The 21,184-nt window shown below is 35.5% G+C and overlaps 1 long non-coding RNA gene across 3 annotated transcripts in view; it reads right to left on the reverse strand.

The window, feature by feature from the left end:
• Positions 1 to 21,184, reverse strand: part of LOC140609800 (uncharacterized) — a 96,149-nt gene that overhangs the window by 17,479 nt on the left and 57,486 nt on the right. For all 3 annotated transcript variants that reach the window (XR_012011527.1, XR_012011526.1, XR_012011525.1), the window contains one exon: positions 3,823 to 3,878. This is a non-coding gene — a long non-coding RNA (uncharacterized lncRNA). The remainder of the gene's footprint in view (positions 1 to 3,822; positions 3,879 to 21,184) is intronic.

Raw genomic sequence — 21,184 nt, forward strand, 5'->3', positions numbered from 1 at the left:
CACTGAAGTGGCCCAACTGGTCACCCCCACTGGTAACGTTCGCTCTTACTATAAACAATTCTCAAATGCCATTAATTGACTCCATGCCCCTTTTGCACGTGAGCCTAGGCAGGATGTTTACTTGAATGTATACGACAGTGAATGTATACCACAGTGCCATAAAACCTTGAGTCGCTTCCTTCCCCAACTTTTCCAGCCTAACTGGATGTGTGCACATGACCTTCAGTGCTTCTAGAAAATAGGACATCAATCTTGTTTCTATTCACATTGTCATTATAGCAGTTACATTAGGGCATAAAAACTGGGAATGATCAGGTGCATGAAAGATAAAAACAGTTCTATTCCAGTAAGCAATACACATTTGTATTTGGTTGCAAGCACTATGACAACAGCAAGTAGCTCAATCAAATGAAACTTCCATATTTTCTGTTCACTCCACATCCAATATTGGGCACTATCTATCTCAGCTTTGGATATATCTGGATTTTATACCGATAGCCACATTGCTTTCCAGCTGTGTCCATGGGATTTACCCTCCTTAGCTGATTTGGGTTTGACTCAGAGTGGTACTTCCTTTTATCAAATTCACATGAACCTGGGGTTCCCTTACTTCTTTTCTAAAATAAGATCTAAGTTCTTACCCAGTTTTGGTCTAAGGGCTAAGTGAGTTTCCAAGGTAGGAGGGGTGATTATAAGATTTTATGTACATTTTGTTGGGCCAGTTTTTACCTCTCCCTTAGATAGCCTTTGTCAGCATTGTAAACCCAACTTAGGAGAATAGTATACCCAGATAACAGTAAACCTTGCATATATGGTTTCTACAGAGAATGGTATGTCACAGCAAATCTCCCTAAGAGAGTCAAAACTCTGTTTTAGCAGCGAGGACCCACTTCAAAAAACTATGAGCTCTTTTACTGTTATCTCCAAATGGATTTAAATCTAACTTGATAGAACATACTGGGGGCCAGAGGTGGGCATGTGTTTTAAGACAGTACAACTATTTTCATTATTTAAAAAAAAAAATTTAAATTCAATTAATTAGCATATAATGTGTTACTGGTTTCAGAGGTAGAGGTCAGTAATTCATCAGTCTTATATAATGATGCTCATTGCATCAAATGCCCTCCTTAATGACCATAACCCAGTTACCCCATCCCCTCACCCCTTAAAATAATAATAATGAGACAACCATACTTATATGTAAAAATAAATATCAGGTTGGATAACACCATTAATATCTCAGGCAGATTTTTTTTGTAAACCGTAATCCTAAACCCAGAAGACAGAGAGATGTAAAGTAGGGCCTCCTGTATGAGATTTTTCTCCTTTCTGCAATTGTCCACTGCTTTGAGTGTGGAAGGTGTTAAGAAAGGGAACAGAAGTCAGGATGCTTAAAGCAGCCCAAATTTCTTCTTTTGGGTCCACTTCATTCCCCTGAAGAAGCTTTAGAGCAGAGTTGTTGTTACCTGTTCACTCACCACTGTAGTCCTGGGCTCTGTCCCATTTGTTGTATTATGCAATCTGTCAACAGCAGCATGGCAAAGAGCAAGGCCTTGACTCAAAAGTTTGATCCTAGATAATTCTCTGGCAATGGCTTCTTACCCTTCTTCTGTCTTCTCCTACCCCAGGGAATTCTTAAAAGTCTTTATGTTGATTCTTTCTATCCATTCAAAATCATTTTTTCTTCTGTGGCATCTCTAAGGTTGGACGAGGGCAAGAAGCCAGCAGCCTGACCTAGTGTACCATCTTGACAGCAACAGCATCTTTTTTCCTTTTATCTTTTTAGAGCTGTTCATTTTCTTGTCCATTTTGGCTAGAATTGATAAACTCATCCTCACTGAGTGATATTGAATGTCACTCTTTTTACTTACTATGTAATTGGATTTAAAGCTGATCCTGTTAGGCATTAAACAATCAATATATTATTTTTTCTTCTTGTTTTTGTTATTGCTGCTTTTTTGTCTCACCACTAGAAATGGAGTTAATATTTTTTATTCTTTCCTATTTCACTCTGTTATAAAATATAAGCACCCTGAATCAAGAGAAATAGTAAAATGCAATCTGGATTGAATTTCATGATAAAAGGTATTTTTGAAGCAAAGAGATTTTTTAACAGTCAAGAATTTTTTCATCAATAATGTAAGCTGCTTATTTTAAATTGCAGCACTATTACAGATGTGCATGATAAATTGCTCCTGAATGCATGCTATCCTACAGATTTGAAACATATGAGTACGATGAATATCATATTGGCTATGAAGTAGCATAGCCTTACAGACAAGCTTGACAAAACATAGAATGTATTCTATTACTAGCAAGTGCTATCTTGCCATTTAACAAGGAGATTATTGTAGAAATAAAAGGGAAAGGCCAGCCTTGACTTCGTTAAATCATGAATTCATCATCCTCCTTGATTTGTTCTACTAGATTCTAATTTGGACATCCAAGAACACCCCTTTGCAACTCAGAACCACTCCATCCTGACTTTGCCTGGCAGGTTTTTATGCTTGGACTATTTCTGGTCTTATGCTCTTCAGCAAAAATCCATCCATTCTGAAACCAACTTTCAACTAGTGTTCCAATGTATTGAGATTCCTACCTCTCCTTTATCAAAGGTAGTTTTGGGGGAAGTAACTGATTAAATCAGTGTTTCTTAAAGTGCGGCCCAAACTCAAATACAATTTTCAAGTAAGGTTCAGGGATTGTTTGTTTGTTTGTTTAATTAAACTTCCTGGGTGGTTCTGAAGTGCACAAATGTTTGAGAGGCACTGCCCTAAACTAAAGGAATAAATAGCCATAAAGTGAGAGGCATCAGCTGAAAGGTTATAAAAGAAAAACACTTAGGCAAATTAGACAATGGTGATTTTGTTCTACACATACCATGTTAGTCAACTATCAGACCCATACATAATGCTTGTCAGGAATCAGTTAAAGAGTATTTAAATATTCATTATACACACTCTGCAATTATGCGATTGCTATGTGATTTCTACCTTTTGAATACATAAGATATTCCAAATTTGTTCTTGGTATAAAACCACAGATGAATTAGTCCCATTCTCCATACAATGTAATAGGGAGGCATATGGGTTTGGGGCCACAGTGGAGAATAGGTTTCAACATATGAAACTTGGGGACATGTTATAATCCATGCCTTAAGTGCAATCAGGTTCTTCTCAGAAGTAAAGGTTTCCCTCTAGCCTCTAAAGCTGGCCCTCAACTTTCTGTCATACACCCATAATCTGTGGTTAAGGGAACAACCTTCTATAGTTCTACTTCACCCATTTCTTACTCTGGCCATTTGGGGGAATCTAGTGCTCTTTCTCTGGAACTATGATGGTATATAGGCTTTGGAAGTATCCAGACAGTTTTTAGCCCTGTTTGCCACTCACTAGCCATGCTACATAGAGCATTTATTTTTTTTACTGACATTAAAAAAATAATAATAAAAAAAAAACAAAAACAGATCCTGGTTGGTGTGAAATTCTTTTGGTCAAAGAGGAGTATACAAGCAGTACGTATGAGGCTTTCTTCCCTTAACTACTTCCCTAACCTTTTGTTTTAGACCTAGACAAGAGAGAACCTCTACGCTTTAAAGGGCACCACATATCACAAGCATAATAATAGTATTTAGTATATTATAAAATTTTAAGTATACATGAGTGCCTTTTCACTCAGTTCTAGGGCTTAAGGATGACATAGTACAACTCAGCTGTTTTAGTAGCTAAAATCTGTAAGGCCCCACAGAAATGGGATGTGTCTCCACATCTCTTGTATTATGTCTTCAAATCAACAGGAAAATGAGGTAATGCCACTGCTTACATTTTGACGAATAGGGACTGCTTTGGAGTGAAGGGAGAATTTAAGTTACAGAGTACCTGTGAAAGAAAAAATATGTATTAATTAACTTATTAATTCATTTATCTTATGTAGCATAAATGCCAATTGATTATTATATAAAAATATTATTTTTAACTTTCTCAGTTATGTCAGGGCATTCATTTTCTGGTTTTGCTTATTATTTTTCCCATGTACTAATTTATTTTTCAGAATTAATCATTAATTAGCAAAATTTTCATAATGATTACACTAATAGTCTGACGATAATTTTGAAGTTATTAAATAATTCATATTGCACTATACTTGTACATGTTTAGGTCCCGTTGTAAATGCATGCCACATAGCAGCAATTATTTACATTAGCAATTGCATAGGCACTGAATATTGAGGTTAAAATATTACTGTTTTTGTAGAAGCAAAAATAAAATTGAATAAAATATTAAAATGTAAATTGTCAGCGAATTTTGATTTAAAAATCCAATATGCATTAACTATAAGTTGTATATGCCTTTTAATTTTAATAGATACATTTAAATTTTAAGAATATAACTGTTTTGAAAACACATGAAAATATTACTTTTAACCTCAATATTAATTTACATGCATGTAAAATCTTATCCAAATTTTGCTTTGAATACAAATGTAATTGTTAAATCTTTTAGATAACCACTGACCATAACAGTTCATCATAACAACATAATCACTCAAATTTTTATACAATAACTAATAATTTATATATATTTACTTATGTCTCATCCATACATCATTTACCTATAAAGCCTTCCCATACATGTGTAATTATTAAGTTGTTTTTGATATTTTTTTTACTATCATGTAATAAGTATAACTTTACACATATTTTTTCTATTTTGTCATAAATTATATTTGTCATGATATACATTTTGTTTAACAGTTAGCTTGATTTATTACTTTTAATATATGGATTCACAGTGTATAGGGCCTCATTTTTACTTCTTGCCATGGATGCTATATATTTTAAGGGTAGGCCTACTCTTCCCCAAAGCATGACAAAGTGGAGACTCAGAAGTGAGAGTGAAGTTTTTATTTGAACTAAATTGTACTGTACCTATATGTATGCGTGTCTGTGTTTATCAGGTATGAGATCTGCCAGAGATGACAGTTGATGGTAATAAGAAGGAAGGAGAGACTCCAAAATAGTTTAACCAATCTAGTTAGAAAATCAAAAACAAGCACCATAACAACAAACACATTTTATGAGTCACATCGACAATGTCTGACTATTCAATTAATTGGGCATATAATTCTAGAATTAATATTACATTGATTTTTCTCCTGTAATTAAGACAGATATATTTTCAGATATAAGTTTTCTGTAGTTTTTCAAAAGATGCCAAAATATGATAATAATAGGAAAGCAATCTGATCTTGATAGGCAAGGGACTATTTTGCAAATAAAATGCTAATTTTTTGAAGATAGGTTTCCTCTCTTCCTCTAAACAGTCAACAATTTTTATCATATGAAATAGAATAGGCTTATATATTATTCTCAGCAGTTTGTATGAATTTAAACATTTAGGGAAAAAAAGAGAAATGTTGAATGTAACTTATTTATCAAGATAGAGCATTTTGTTCTACCCAGTAATGGCAATATGTACCCAAAATACAAATATTGCATGATTCCACTTATATAAGTTATCTAAAATAGTCAGATGAATACAGTCAAAGAGTGGAATAATGATTCCCAGTGGCTGGGGGGAGGGGAAAATCAATGGGTATGAATTTCAGTTAAGCAAGATGAATAAGTTCTAGGGATCTGCTGCTGTTCAACATCGTAAATATAGCCAACAATAAAGTATTGTACATATAAAAACTTCTTAAGAGGGCAATTTCATGCTAAGTGATCTTACCAAGGTAAGTTATATGGTGGGAAAACTCTAGATGTCTTGTAAAGATAAAGCCCTGGCACTTGAGATTATGGGTGTCCTGAGAAGATTTTCCTGAAATCTGAAGAATGATTAAGGATAAATTAGGCAATGGGTGGGGAGGGAGTGTTTCGAATATTTGAAGAGTAGGAACAGCACATCCAAATTCCTTGAGATGAACAGAAGTATGACAGGAAGGGATGGTAAAAAAGACCAGTGTGATTTTATCACAGAGATGGATGAGAACACTGGCAAAAGAATGAGCTGCAAAAAAAAAAAAAATGCATAGGCCTGATGTGAATGCCGTTATTGATCTGAAGGATTTTATACTTTATCCAGAAGACAATGGAAAATCATTAAAATATTTTACATGAGAGAGTAATGCGATATCTTTTTCTTTCTAGAAGATCCTTATGGTTTACTATAGAAAGGAAACTACAAAGGTAAACATAGGGAGAACTGGTAGATGGTTACCAAACATCAGACAGAAGTTGAGTAACTCAGAATAGGGGTGATTAGATAGAGATGGAAAAGAGTGCCACATTTGAAAGCATTTGAGGAGAACATTTTGAAAGGAATTGTGATAAACTATATAGTGGATGAGTATGGAGAAAGTGGCAAGAGGCATTCTAATTTTCCACCTTGTTTATTTTCTGCATGGAGCTGGAAGGCATGCCTGAATTTAAAAAAATAATTTTTAGAGGATAGAACCATTAATTGAATAAGGGCATGAATAAATAGTATGGACCAGAGTTGAGACTGAAAAGTAAAGAATGGCTTTGGGCTGTAACAGTTAAAGGTCAGGGGAAAGTGCCAAAACAAGACTGAAAAGGGGCCAGAACATAAACAAATGATGCAACGTCATAAAAGCAAGAGAAATGATTTAAGTAAGGAAGGATGGTAAACGGTGTTAAATAAAGCTGAGGGGATAGAGTAAAACTGAGCTTGAAAATGCCCATTGGAATTAAAGACCCTAGAGAAAGTCATTATTATAGAGTGATGAAGGTGAAAAACCAACCTCTTATGGATTAAATAGAACTGTACCTCTGATTCCTTCTAAACAGAAACTAAAATTATGAATCTATTAAAATTAGGCTAAAACTTGACTCTGTGAGTCAGTATCAGTGAGGTAATTACAATATGAATATGTCTAGAGATTTCTATGCAGAGGAGACTAAACCTAAAGAGGAAATGCAACGTCCTACCAAATCAGCTTTTTTGTTTTTGTTTTTATTTTGTTTTGTTTTGTTTGGATCTAGTGATTCACTGGCCAAGAAAAAGTGCCGATATTGAAGAATTTAAGGCAAGAGTAAAAAATTTGACATAATGGGGATTCTCTCTGAAGTCTTCTGTTAGGACTTATTATATCATATGTACTTACTTTGATTTAATTGATTTGTAACACTTTTTTTTGCCATGATTTTTTAGGAGGGGAAGCTATCTGCAGAGTGCAAATTAATGGATATGTATCAGAAATCACTTGCGTGTGGGGTAGAAAAAACATACAATGCTCTGGGTTTGTTCTCAAGAGGCTGACATGCACAGACATGCATATATAAAGCTTTCAAAGACCTTAGATAGAACAAGGAAGGTGATAAATAAACGTGCTTGTTAATACATTTCTCAAGCCACAGGTCAACACATGCCATAGGAGTAGAGGCCTGGCTCTAAACTTTCTCTGTCGGTGTAGTGCATTATTTCTTGGAAATTGTCCAGTTAAATTGTCATTGATCAAAACATACACAGAAACGGGCAACATTACCATGTAACATTAAACCAACTTTAAATTAACTTGTATATTTAGTTCAAGGAACTTCATAAGTGCTGAATTTTTACTGACAAAGAGGATTTCTCTACTCCACTAACTTGAGGCATGTTTTACAATCTCATTCACCACTTTCAGTGTGTTTTTTCTCCATTCAAGATTTTCTTCTGCTTTTGAAAACATTTCTGTTCTCTGATCGATAGTTTCTATTTTCCTATTTCTTGTTATTTTTCTATGTGTGTATGTGTGTATGTGAGTGCTTGACTACATATGAAATGCATTAGGAAATAAAAGTGGCATTTTAGTGATGTATCAATATAACAGCCATACATTTGCTAATGTCTGCTGACCAAAATAAATGAACAAAACAGTATGTATCTTTTAATGCTCCAGCTAGCAGAATTATTATGTGACTGAAGTATAGATGATAAAGTTTTAAATAGATCTAGAATCCCATATCTGAAAACCCCGAGGCCACATATATTTTGGAAGTCAGAATTATTCAAATTTCAGAAAGATAATGCAGGCGTGAAATATATAATATTCCCAACAAGTTCTAGAACAACATCCTCTAGTTTCATAAATTGCTATCACCAAAGTTAAACAGTCACGCTACTTGGGATAAAATCATAAATTATTTGTGTTTAGCTACAGTCAAACTATATAGTAATATGTTAATAAGTGATATGGTGGATAAATACAAACTGTAAATATTCCAACACTCCTTAATTTTTAAAGTTTATATTTCTATCTCTAAGTTTATCTATCTATCCATCTATCTATCTACATGTGATAAATATTCGTTATGTTAGTTTGTTTGGGAATCATAGAGAACAGGTCATCCAGTGTTGACACCTTCACTGTTGTCAGGTTGAGGTGGATATGTGTAGATGGACAGAGAGAGTTCTCACACAAGGTGGCAGAACTTTTATAGTTGACTTTTAAAGAGAGATTTCACTTTTGCCTCCTCATTGAATAGCCTTCTGTCTAAGCAGAGTCTGAGTAAATTTCTATAACTTCCTGTTGATTGGCAAATGGAGCATGATCAAGGAAAGCAATTATTTGATGACAATTTTTTTTACCATATTTCAGAGATTTTCCCCCTATGTTCATGAACATTACTTTCCTCATGCTCACCATTTCAGCAATTTCTTCATCATCCATGGAACTGGACAACAGTGCATGATTGTAAATGCTCCCCATTCATGCTCTCATTTTTCTCCAAGGGCTGTGGTTTTTGTCAGTCAGAATCTTATCAGATTTGTCAATGTAATTTTCATCTGCTTCAGGATTTGCAGAAACCTTTTGCTATAGGTTTTCAGATATTTAACATAATGCTTCTTGAATTCCTGAATATTTACATTTATTCTTTTTTTTTCTAGTTATTTGTAATAAACTCTACCTTACTTCATCACCAGCAAATCAGTTAGTGTAAGTTTACTTCACTGTCAAATCTACTTAATCAGTACCAGTCAGTCATTATTTTTTGTTTATTTGCTGTTTATTTTACTATAAGGCATTTTCCCATTTTTCTTTAGTTCTTGTAACCACTGTCAGGCTCAAAAAAGTTCAACAACTTAGGTTTCTATTTCTTCATAGCATATACTAAAGACTTAAAGCAATATGGAATTCTGTACGTCACATTGCCTCACGATGATACCACACACATATATACACCTTGAAGAAGCTAATGCAGTAATCACTTGTCAGATATTGATACTAAGTTTTGCTGTAATTTTTATTTTTTGTTATCATATATGGAGTTTTATGTAATACCTTTGACAATTTCACTATTCGGTTTACTCCGGTGTCATAAAATACAAACAAAAAGCCAAATAATGAGGAAAATAAGTGTGTCACTACTAGAAATACCAAATCTCAACACTTCCTTTTCTTTTTTTTAAATAGATTTTATTTATTTATTTATGAGAGAGAGAGAGAGAGAGAGAGAGAGGCAGAGACACAGGCAGAGGGAGAAGCAGGCTCCATGCAGGGAGCCTGACCTGGGACTCAATCCTGGGTCTCCAGGATCAGGCCATGGGCTGGAGGCACTGCTAAACCACTGAGCCACCCAGGCTGCCCAAATCTCAACATTTCAAATAAGATTTTGGCACAAAATAAGTCTTACTGCCAAATTTCAAGAAGAAGGAGGGGGAAGAAGAGGAGGAAGAGAAGGAGGAGGAGGGATAAGAAAAATAAAATTTAGATCTTTGAGCTTTTCATGTTTTGAAGTTGCCCTGAAATATTGTAGATCTGTATTAATTTAAGATGGAAACTTTAGTATATGAGTTAAGGAGAAATTCTACTCAACATATGAACACTCATGATTAATCTTAAAAGATAATAGATGTTAATTAAAGACACATGATACTAGCTGTTTAATTCACTCCATTATGATCATTGAAGTTAACATTATATATTTATAGCCCTCTAATTATAAGATTTTCATTGATCATGAACATCCCATGTGTATCAAAAGTGCTAAGAAATTTTTATTTTATGTACTAAAAAAATTTATCATTGTTTACCGGTATTAAAGAATACATTTAGGGATCCCTGGGTAGATCAGCAGTTTAGTGATCTCTGTCTCTGTCTCTCTCTCTCTCTCTCTCTGTGTCTCTCATGAATAAATAAATAAAATCCTTAAAAGAAAAAGAATACATTTAGAGTTACAGACAGCAAGATGTCCAGTACTCTTCAAAAACTATTCATCTCACAGTCACTGATTTTTTTCAATAAGAAAACATGTACTTTACATGCAAAATATACCACAAACTGTAAATGGTAGCTGAAGCCCTGGTATTTGGAAGATTTTAGATTTTTCTGTTTTGAGTATTTATACACAATTTTCTCACTTTTAACACTGTCTGTATATTACTCTGGTTGAAATGGTTTTCATTCATATTACTAGGAAAGCAATAATTGAGGATATTACTCATCACTTTTATTTATATTACTAAACAAATTTTTATTCTCTTCCTATCATGCCAGTCATTGTTTCAGATCCAGCAACGAAGGAGTCAAACCTCCTAAACTATGAAGAATAAAAGGAGTTAATACAATATGATGCTTAGATGAGTACCTGACACACTAAACACTTAATAATTATAGCCATTAATAATATTAGTGGTGACTGCATTTTATTTCAAGCAACTCTTCTGGGAATTACGTACTATAAATATAAACATCAATTATAATATCATTTTATGTGGAGACTGATTCTTTGAATTAAACACAGCAGATTTAATAGGGCGGGGTGTACGTTAGTTAGAATAGTGAGAAAAAAAATCCTTTCAGGAGCTGATATGTAAACTTAAAACTAAAAGAAGGGAAATAACTAGTCCTACAGGATTCTGGGGAAAGAGTATTTCAGGTAGAATAATATTTAATTGCAATGCCTACAAGAAAGGAGAGATTGGTATGTTTAAAGGCTAGAAAAAATGTACCTGGTACATGGTACACCAGGAAGAAATAGGTAGAAAATGAGGTCAGAGATTTGTAGGTCATTATATACCTTGGAGGAGACTGAATTCTATGCCAATTGCAATGGGAAAGCAAGTTAAGGGTCTTAAGAGGAATGATATTACCTGATTTGAAGTTAAAACATCATGCTTGCTGCCCTTTGCTCATGTTGGGTGGGTTGGGAGTGGGGGAAGAAGTCCAGTTAGGAATCTAAAACCATACTCCTGGTTAGACATAATGTTGGTTTGGGCCAGTGTTAGAAGTGGAGACGATGGGTTCAGGATATATTACAGATGGAGCACTGACAGAATATGTTGATGAATTATGTATAAGAGATGAGAGAAGGAGAGGAATCAAGAATGGGTTTTTGAATTGAATATCTGAATAGATAGTGGTAACCTTATTCTAGAGAATGCTACAGGAGAAATAGAATTGATGAGTGAATGAACCTGTATACGTATGTGTGTGTGTATGTGTGTGTTGGGGGAAGTGGGAAGTGAGTGTGTATGTATGGAAATCATGACTCCTCTTTTGCTAACTATTCAAATGAGACAATGTTCCTAAAGTAAAAGCTTATGTGATAAATTCCCTAGATTACATTTCCAGAAAAAAAAAATTCTACGAAGCCTGTTTGCTTTCTTCAATCTGCCACTGAGTTTATTAGTGGACAAAATGTTTTCTCTTTCAAGTTGGCTACCTGGAAATGGAGAGATAAATTTCATGCTTAATTACAATAAATGATTAATTCCAGTACATAATACATTGCTTTCCTTCTTTTGTTGTCCTTCTTCCTTCTAACTGGATTCTGAGCAAACTTTGTATTTTAATTGATTTGCTTCATATGTGTCTTAATGTATTATATGTTACTTCACACTAATTTGAGGACTGGTTACTCCATAAAGCATAGATGAATACATAAGTGTATGAGTGAATTAACAGATATCAGTTTCTCCAAACTCAGTCCATCAACAAATTTGAATCAATAACAACACCACACACAAAACGCACTAATTAAAAAGGTTAATGGTATCTAGCGCTTAAAATTAAGCAATGCGTCAAATTTAACTTGTGAATCATAAATTTCTTCTCTTTCCTGAAGAATCAACATCTCAGTATTGAGCATCTTTTTCTTACTGAGTTGACAAAGAGAGTTGGTAAAATGTAGAAACAGCCACAGTTTGCTTCAGAGCCACAGATTTAATGTAAGCAAAGGGGCAAGAGATTGTTTTCATATACAGACCCAGGAAAGTCTTACACACATCGTTTAAGAAGTATCACTTGAGTGTTAATTTACATATTCTTATTCAATGGCTTAGCTAATGGAGAAACAATGCATGCATTTAGTTTTAGCCTTAAAAGAGATGTATAAAACTTACTTTGTTATGTTTTCAAAGAAGCTAATAATTCTGGCCTTTAAGTGCTTTACAAACACTGAACTCACTTGTTCTCTCTCAGTTCTGGAATAATAGCATAGCTCCACACCCATTTCAAGGAAAACATTGATTGCTTCTAGCCCATTTCCTCTTTTCCTTTGCAACACAAGAGGACTGTGCCACCAGTGCAAGCCATGGTTCCCCTGCAAACTAGCCGTGGGTGCTCTTAGACAAACTGCTTACCTTCTGAAGCTTCATTTGTCATTAGCAGTCTAGACATGATAGAGTACATTTTTCTTACAATCACTGATAATAAACAAATCACTTAATAGAGTTATTCAAAAAGAGTAAGTGCTAAATTAAAATTAGCACACTCACAAAACCATTTTTGGTTTGTTTGTTTGTTTTGTTTGTTTTTTGCCTTTGGAATGCTCATGGGATTAAAAGTGATTTTAGTAATTTCTTTGTGGGCACTCTCCCTCCAGCACAACAAACAGAAAAAACTCTTGACTCACACAATGAAGTCATAGTCATGAGTATTTAGAGGTCACCTAGGAAGTGTCAGGGCAGTAGGTATATCTTCCTCATTTAGTTTTACATTAGGGAAGATAAAACATATAAAATATTTGCTTGACCAATAAGCTTAAAATGGAGAATATTGGGGAATGCATAACAATCACCAATGGCTTGAAAAATACGGTAGCTATGGTTTCAGAAAGATAAGTATAAATAAACTAAATGTAGAGGTGGGGGAAAAGGAGTTCAAAACAGGAGGAAGACCAAAGATAATATATAAAAAGCCAAAACCATATGAAAAGAACCTCAATATAACTAATCATTAGGGAAATGCAAATCAAAACCACAATGAGAGATACCATCTCACATCTATCACTACCATAAAAAAATAAGTAAAGTGTGCCCGGGTGGCTCAGTTTGTTAAGTGTCCAACTCTTGGTTTTAGCTCAGGTCATGATTTCATGGGTTGTGGGATCCAGCCTTTCAATGGGCTCCACACTCAGCAGGGTGTCTGCTTGAAGATTCCCTCTGTTCCTCCGCTCACTCACTCACTCACTCTCCCTTTCTAAAATAAATAAATAAATATTTTTTAAAAAACAAGTAAGGACAGAAAATAACAAATGTTGTTAAAAAAAATGTTGTTGAGGATGTAGAGAAGTTGGAACTTCTGTGCACTGTTGGTGAGATTGTGAAATTGTGCAATGATGGGAAAATAGTATGGAAGTTCTTCAAAAAGTTGAAAATAAGGCTACCATATGATCCAGCAATTACACTTCTGGGAATATATCCTAAAGAATTTAAAGTAGGATCTTGAAGAGATACTTACACACTCGTGTTCATAGCAACACTATTCACAATAATCAAGAGAAAGAAACAACACGGTTATCCACCTATGAATGAATGGATAAAGAAAATGTAGCATATACATACAGTGAAATATTATTCAACCTTAAAAAGGTGGGAAATTTTGCCACATCTATATTATGGATGCCTCTTGAAGCTATTATGCTTAGTGAAATAAGTCAGTCGGAAAAAGACAACTATTGATGATTACACTTACCTGTGGTATTTAAAGTAGTTAAATTTATCAAAGCACAAAATAAAATGCTGGCTGTCTAGGGCTTGCAAGAGGGGCAAAGAGGAGTCACTGTTTATTGGGCATAGAGTTATGGATTTGCAGGATGAAAAAGTTCTGGAGATGTTTTAAGAACAATATATAATACTTAACACTATAGAACTGTACACTTGTAAATAGTTAAGATAGTAAATTTTACATTATGTGTTTTTTTTTACTACAATAAAAATTCAAACATAAAAACCTGAAACAGGAGGGAGAGTATTGCAATTAGTCCACAGAGGTGAGATAGATACCTTCACCCAAAATTTACCCAGATGTTGAGACTGATGACACCATAGGTGTATTAGGAGGATATGAAAATGTCTGTTATTCACATAATAATGAGGCTTTCTGGGGAGAGCAGAGTAGATTCCAAAACAGGTCCAAAAACCGTATGAGAGAATAGGAAAGAAAACTAGCTTGAGGTTTTATGGTGGCTAGGAGATGGGGCAAAGCTAGGGTTCCTGCATGTGGGTTAAAGCTTGTATGGTTTGTACTTCCCTGCAGTATCAAAGGAGGGAATATCTGAACTTTCTTAGCTCCTCCAGATGTGAGGCAGAAGAGGGAGGGAGAGTAGTGTGGGTTGAAAGTCATCAGTGGTCAGAAGTAAAAAAATGGAGTCAAAGTGTTACAACTCCTAATTGTTGCAGACTGTTAGAATTCATGACGTTTGGCTGGTGACTGAAATATGCCATTTAATTATATTTAGGCTCGTGTAAGCAGGCCACCAGCATCCCCTATGATGCTTGTAGCCTTGAGGCCATAAACAAGGTGAAATTTCTGTTGCATGTTTTGTGCATGAGCTAACCATTGTTGCTTTTGCATAGTGTCTTATATTGTGGCTTTATATGTAAGGAAACATGTTTGACATTCATTTACATTTAGGATATATGTGAAGTAAGAGATTCCTAGAGTTCTTTACCCTGAAGTGGAAAAACTTGGATAAGAAATTGCTATTGGCTATTGGTTATTGCTATTGGCTAGGCCAGACAGATCATTGGCAGTGGTGTAAGAGTTTGCAAAAGTGTGCAAAGATGGGCAATTGTTGGCCAGGGTATCCAGTGCTAAGATGACTGTCTGAATTTAACCAATTAAGCTGACCTTCAGGTCCCATCCTGGATTGGCAGCATCCTGGTTAATGAAAAGCAGCAGTTCCCCCAGGAGTTCCCTCATGCATATGGTAGAGACATAATTCTTAAGGCATAGTTCTTAAAGAATAGTTCTTTACTGTTCACTCAACATGATCAGGACAGAGATGACTTCATTGTCTAGCACCATGGCATCTGGCATGGGACAGACTTCAGGAGAGTTCACGCCTTCCTGCAGGTGAAGTATGCCAGAGAACCCAGGCTTGGCTCTAGCTTGTAACAAGGAGAACTTGGCAACCATGCTAAGCTTGCAGGTACTGCAAAGCATAATGGAACCTAGCTATCAAGGGTCATAGGCTCAGGGCGCATGAGATCCTCTTTTTCCGGAAGAGAACAATAGCAGCCAGCAATTGCCAGTCTAATGACGTATAGCATGGAGCTGGGGAGAGCAGCTTCGTGTACCAGAAGCTCATAGGCAATTAATGGCCATCAGGAGTGGCCCATAGATTCCAAGACGCATACTGAAGATTTTTATGGGGAAGGAATTTTGGGGAGGTACTAATGGGAACGTTGCTATATTGCAACATGGACAAATTCTAGAACCTTCGTGATAGGGGGCCTCATTTGCAAGTGGGCCAATTTTCAAGTAACAGCCAGCATAAGTAGGCCTACGTAAAACTTAAGTAAAAAATTAAGTAAAACTGAGAAATATATTTCTTCTGGAATCTAAAAGACATTGTTTTTGTTTGACTTTTATGGGTGCAAAGAGGTTCAATAACTGTTTCTTGACAATGTCAGAGATGGAGCAGCCTTTGATTACCAAATAATTTTCAGGAACTTACTGCAATGACAGGGCCTTATCTTATGTGTGGGGCAAGGATCCATCTCCTTTTTTTATGAGTTCCTTTGTGAGCATTTGTATGTCCTTAATGAATATCAAATGAATTTCCTCAATGGAAGATACCTTCCAAGTGATGTCATATCTATGTTCTTAGAGAAAGTCAGATGTGCTTAAGATCTTTCCTACATAGATGGTATGTGATGGGAGGGCTACTGAGGTACTGGATGAGTAGCTGGGTAAAGATGCATTGTGTTTTTCAAAGAGAAATGCAAATTATAGGTACAAGCCTGTTGAAATAGGTACCAAATAGAACATATTGGCCAAATCTATGAGTGAAGTGTATTTTGTGCAGTAAAGTATATTACCTATTGCTGATTAGGTGGCATCAGTAATTTTAATAATACTGACAAATAGATAAAGACACCAGTAGAAACACATGTCAGGATCACTTTAAGGAGGGTCTTATTTCCCATAGTCATTCCTAAACACTAATTATAACTTCTGATTTAGTTTGGGAGGAACCTGTAATGGAGGCAAAGGAGAACCCAGCAGATGTAGCACAGAAAACCATGGATCTGAGTACAAGCTTGCCATTAGGCAGCACCACAACTCAAAGCACATTAACAGCAAGCAGCAGAGCTAGTTAGCAAGACAGAGCAAAAGAATAAGGATTCCCCAGGGGGCATGGTCCTTGCCCAGACTCCTTGTTCTCTCTGCCAATAGTTGTGTCACCAGCAGAATGGACTCACTCATATTCTGGTTTGAAACTAACGGTGCAACACAAGTATCAAGGGGATTTAAGAACATTTATTACTCACATAAGGAGGCTTTCTGGGAGAGAGCAGGGTGGACTTGCCCACAGATCCAAGAATGGCTTACGGGGGCAGTAGGGAAAAGAGGCTGGCCTGGGGTTTTATGGTATTTAGAAGACATGGCAGGGGTTAGGATTCCCATACACAGGTCAGTGTTTGGGTGGTTTGAATTTCCCACAGGTGCCAAAGGAGAATACATCTGGGCTCTCTTATCAATTGCTCAGATGTGGGGCTGTAGGGGAAGGGAAATTGATGGCGATTAAAAGCTGTCAGTAATGGAAGTAATGGAGTCAGACTATTATAAAGAGCACAATTAAATCACTGAGGCCAGTGAGGACATAAAATTTTAAAGTAAATGAGAGTGTGGCTAAGTATTAAAAGCAAAGCTGGAAATGAAAAGGGAAGACTACGGTGAAACGTGTTAATTATCTTAAGCATATTTTTCAGAATAGCAAAACATCTAATCTTTGCAATGAGAATAACTTAACTAAATCTACGTGAGAATGTATAAGAAAATATTTTCAGTATCGCTGGGATGGATATATTTCATACCAGCTTCATGAAGAAAATTACCTACTCTTCCCATTTTCTACCTAGAAAGTTCCAGGGACAAAAGGAAGAGAAAATGAAGGTATTCCAGTCTAATCCTGCTAACTTGTAGCTTTTTTATTTTGTACGCATTCTATACACTTTCTATTTAAATAATTCATATCAATAAATGGGCTGTGATTTCTTATACACACACATAAAATTCTGAAATTTGCAAAGCAAGGTGAACACAGCATTTTAGGTCAACTTAAAATATTTATTTTATAATAGTGACTAGCATTTGCCTATACAATGGTTTTTCAAAAGGCTCTTGCATATCTCATTACATTTTACCTACAAAATAATCTCATGAGGACAAATAATATATTGACAATCTGTGTATATGCATGTGTGTATACATACACGTGTATGTTCTTTATGGTTCAGTTCATACATAAAATCAAAACACATTTTATTTTGCTCAAAATTAGGTAACCAGAAAAAAATCTGTCTCCTAAATTATGATCTAACTCCTTCTTAATTATGAAACATTTAAGTTCAAGTATTAGAAAAAATTATTAGTTAAAATTGACATATGTAATGTCCAGTCAAAAAAAAAACCAAAAAAACAAAAACAGAAGTCACACTAGCAGAGGTTTTTAGAAGAGATTATTTAAAGCAGGGATTTGGTTATGAAGGTGTTAGGAGACTGTAGCCAGGAAAAAGATAACTGAGAGATAACACATAGCCGACAGCGGGGAGCACCTACCACCCCTGAAAGGAGATAAAGGGAACCAAGCACTTGAAGGTGGGTTCTGAGGAGGTGGAGTAAACCACCAAGGGCAGGGTACCACCCACCTGCTGCTAACGCTGTTGAGGGGTTGTGATAAGATTGGTCTGGCAGTGGAGCAAATAATGGAATTGACAGTGGGAAGCAACTGCTTCTGCAGGAATTAAGAGCAATTAGCTGAGTGACTCTACAGGCACAGTAGGAAACAGGAAGGGAAGAGCCCTTCTTCTGCCTGCAGCTTTCACATCTCCTCAAAGGGCCGCTGTTGGCAGAGCCTAGAAGGGAGCCAGCTGCTAAAGAGGGAAATGTGGTTTACACAGTCACGTTGCAATCCCAGCATTACACAAGTGTCCATGGGTGAGTTTGGAGCTGGAAGAGTCTAGCCCAATAACGAGCACAACATGGAAACTCAGAATCTGTTCAGTGTATTTGCAACGTGGTTGTCCTTAAATGACAAATAATATGTTATATGTTTAGGGAAAAGTAAATTATTTCATGCTCATGTAGAGAAACAGAAGATGCATTTAAGGATGAGCACTTCCCCCTGACCCCTTTCTGTTTGGGACTAGAGGAATTTTTTATAATCAACACCAGTGGTCCATAATGCAAGAATGCTTTCAGTGAGTGCTGGACCTTCAATAACTCTATAGGTCATTTCTCAGACCTTCTTTCAGAGACTGCTTCTAACTTGGTAATGGTGCCATATTGATTAATTCAACAGGTATATGCTGAGAATGTACAATTTTGTAAGTGTTGTAGGTGGCTAAAATAAAACATTTACAGGTCTTAAGAACATGATAGATTTGGAAAGCCCATTTCTCCTGGTATATAATAACAATATGAAATAAGGACACCTAAAATTTATAGGTATGCTAACTTAAATGTAGATTTATTATCAAATTCTGGACAAGTCAAAAATCTGAACTCATCATCCACCTTTTCTTTTCATCTTCCTTCTTTTCTTTTTTTTTTCATCTTCCTTCTTTTCTTTTTTTCTTCTTTCTTTTTCTTTCTTTCTCTCTTTCTTTCTCTCTTTCTCTCTCTCTTTCTCTCTTTCTCTCTTTCTTTCTTCTTTCTATTCTTGCTTCTGCTAGCCCAATTTACCAGGGACATGTCTGGTTATGTCATTACACGGATTACATAGGCTTTCATCGTCAGTAATCCAGTGTGGTATCCGAAGCTCAGAGGTCAGCAAGACTTAGGGTTATTGCACTTGTGGAGCTTAAACAGGCTGCCAGCTTCCAGACGGTGATTCTCTTTTCCTAAGTTGAGCAAGCAAAGAAGCCCTGCTTTCTTTTTATGGCCTCAAGATCATAAGGGGGATTTGTGCAGCCTGTACAGAAAAGAGCTCTGACTGTAAATTAAGGCATAACTCTTCAATTTTAAATATGGTATATTTCACTGCCTTCCTTACCCACTACTTTAAAATCTATAGTTTTAGGTAACAGATGTGAAATATTAGTTGACAAAAACCCACTGTATATGATAATGTGAATTTTGTCTAGAAAAACTGTGTTACGATGTTTTTAAGTGATCATCTACCTTTAGAAGCAGGAGTTTTGTGCTTCACTTCCATACGTGCCTTCCTGATGCTTCCTCACCTTCATCATCTAGTTTGTGATAGACGTTAACCCCAAAGAAATTTGTCTTAATAGATGTTAACCCCAAAGAAATAGTCCTGTCCCTTTACAACTAAATAGATGGAACAGCAAGTGAGAATAAAATCAATGTTAATTTTCAGTGAATTGTGTTCATATGAAAATAACCAATTGTTCCAGTTACAAGGAGACAGAAAAATAGAAGACAAAGGGAGAAGGTCTCTGCTCAGCTTTTTAATTTTGTTTCTATTACAAATAAACTGAATCTTCAATGATTTTTATTCTTTCTCTGCCTAGTTTCACTATGTTGCAGAGAATTAAGTAATGAAAGAACAGCATCTGATTGACAGGGCATCTGTTTTTAATTATGAAATATACAGTGTTTTATATATATGTGTATGTCTACATGTATATGAGATATTACATATATATAAAACATAAATATTTTTAAAATTTCCTCCTGACTTGTTATCTACTCCTTCTTTTTCCTGTTTACTTATCTATCCTTTCATCCTGATATTTGTGAATGCTGTGAAGCTGTTTGTAGGGATAGGACCCGGGTATTAAAGGCTAGTTAAGTCTCTACTCCTTTCCAAATCCAAGCCTTTTGTAGGGATATGTAGTAAGCATAGCAATCGGGGTTGATTCTATACAATCCTCATGTCAATATGTAAGTAGGATCTCAGGAGACTTTCCTTCTACAGAAACAGGTTTAGAAATGATGCACAATTCCCCCAAAGTCTCTAATAATACCTTATTTAACTTATAACATGCATACATAATTAAGGGAATAATAATAGAAAACGTATAGGGAAGCAGTTTCAATGGAAAAAGGCATTCAGAGTTGAATTTGTGGGCAGCATAATACCCCATCCACAAGAGGGGAGGCAGGAGATGGAGTCACTTTTTACCCTTAGATGATCCACTTGAGACGGTTTACTCATCTATAAAATATGGGCAATGACATCATCTATATTGGAGTGTGAATGTGAGAAGTAAATGGGACAATACGTGTAAAGTGCTTAACACCAGGTTTGGCATTAAACAAGCTTGAGCTATCATCATGATGATGTCAGCACTTTGTCCTTTCCTCATGCCTTGGGAAATTAGAGATCAGACTCACTGCAGGAGCTTTGTTATGTCCAAGACTGTAGATATGGGTTTTGGTGTGGTAATAAAATGTGGCTGAAAACATGGGATTTCGGACTTTATGGTAGATAAGAAAGAGCATTAGACTTGAATCCAGGAAATTAGATGGAGTCTTGATGCATGAATCATATATTCTCTGTAAACTTTAATTCAATCACTTTATTTGAAAATCAGTGTAATAATATCCAGAGAAAAAGCATGGTAGATGTGATGTTCACGTTATACTTATAAAAATTATGTTGAAATATAAAAATTTTGTAGAGATGACATGTTCTATTATGATTATTACCACATAATAGTCAGGATTATCATTTCATTCCAAAACAGTTCCTTAATCAAACTTTTATTTTCCTTAGAGTCTCTGGAACAGACTTACTGTTTTCCCTTAACTATCATGACCA

Source organism: Canis lupus, chromosome 2 (assembly GCF_048164855.1).
Source record: "Canis lupus baileyi chromosome 2, mCanLup2.hap1, whole genome shotgun sequence".
NCBI lineage: Eukaryota > Metazoa > Chordata > Mammalia > Carnivora > Canidae > Canis > Canis lupus.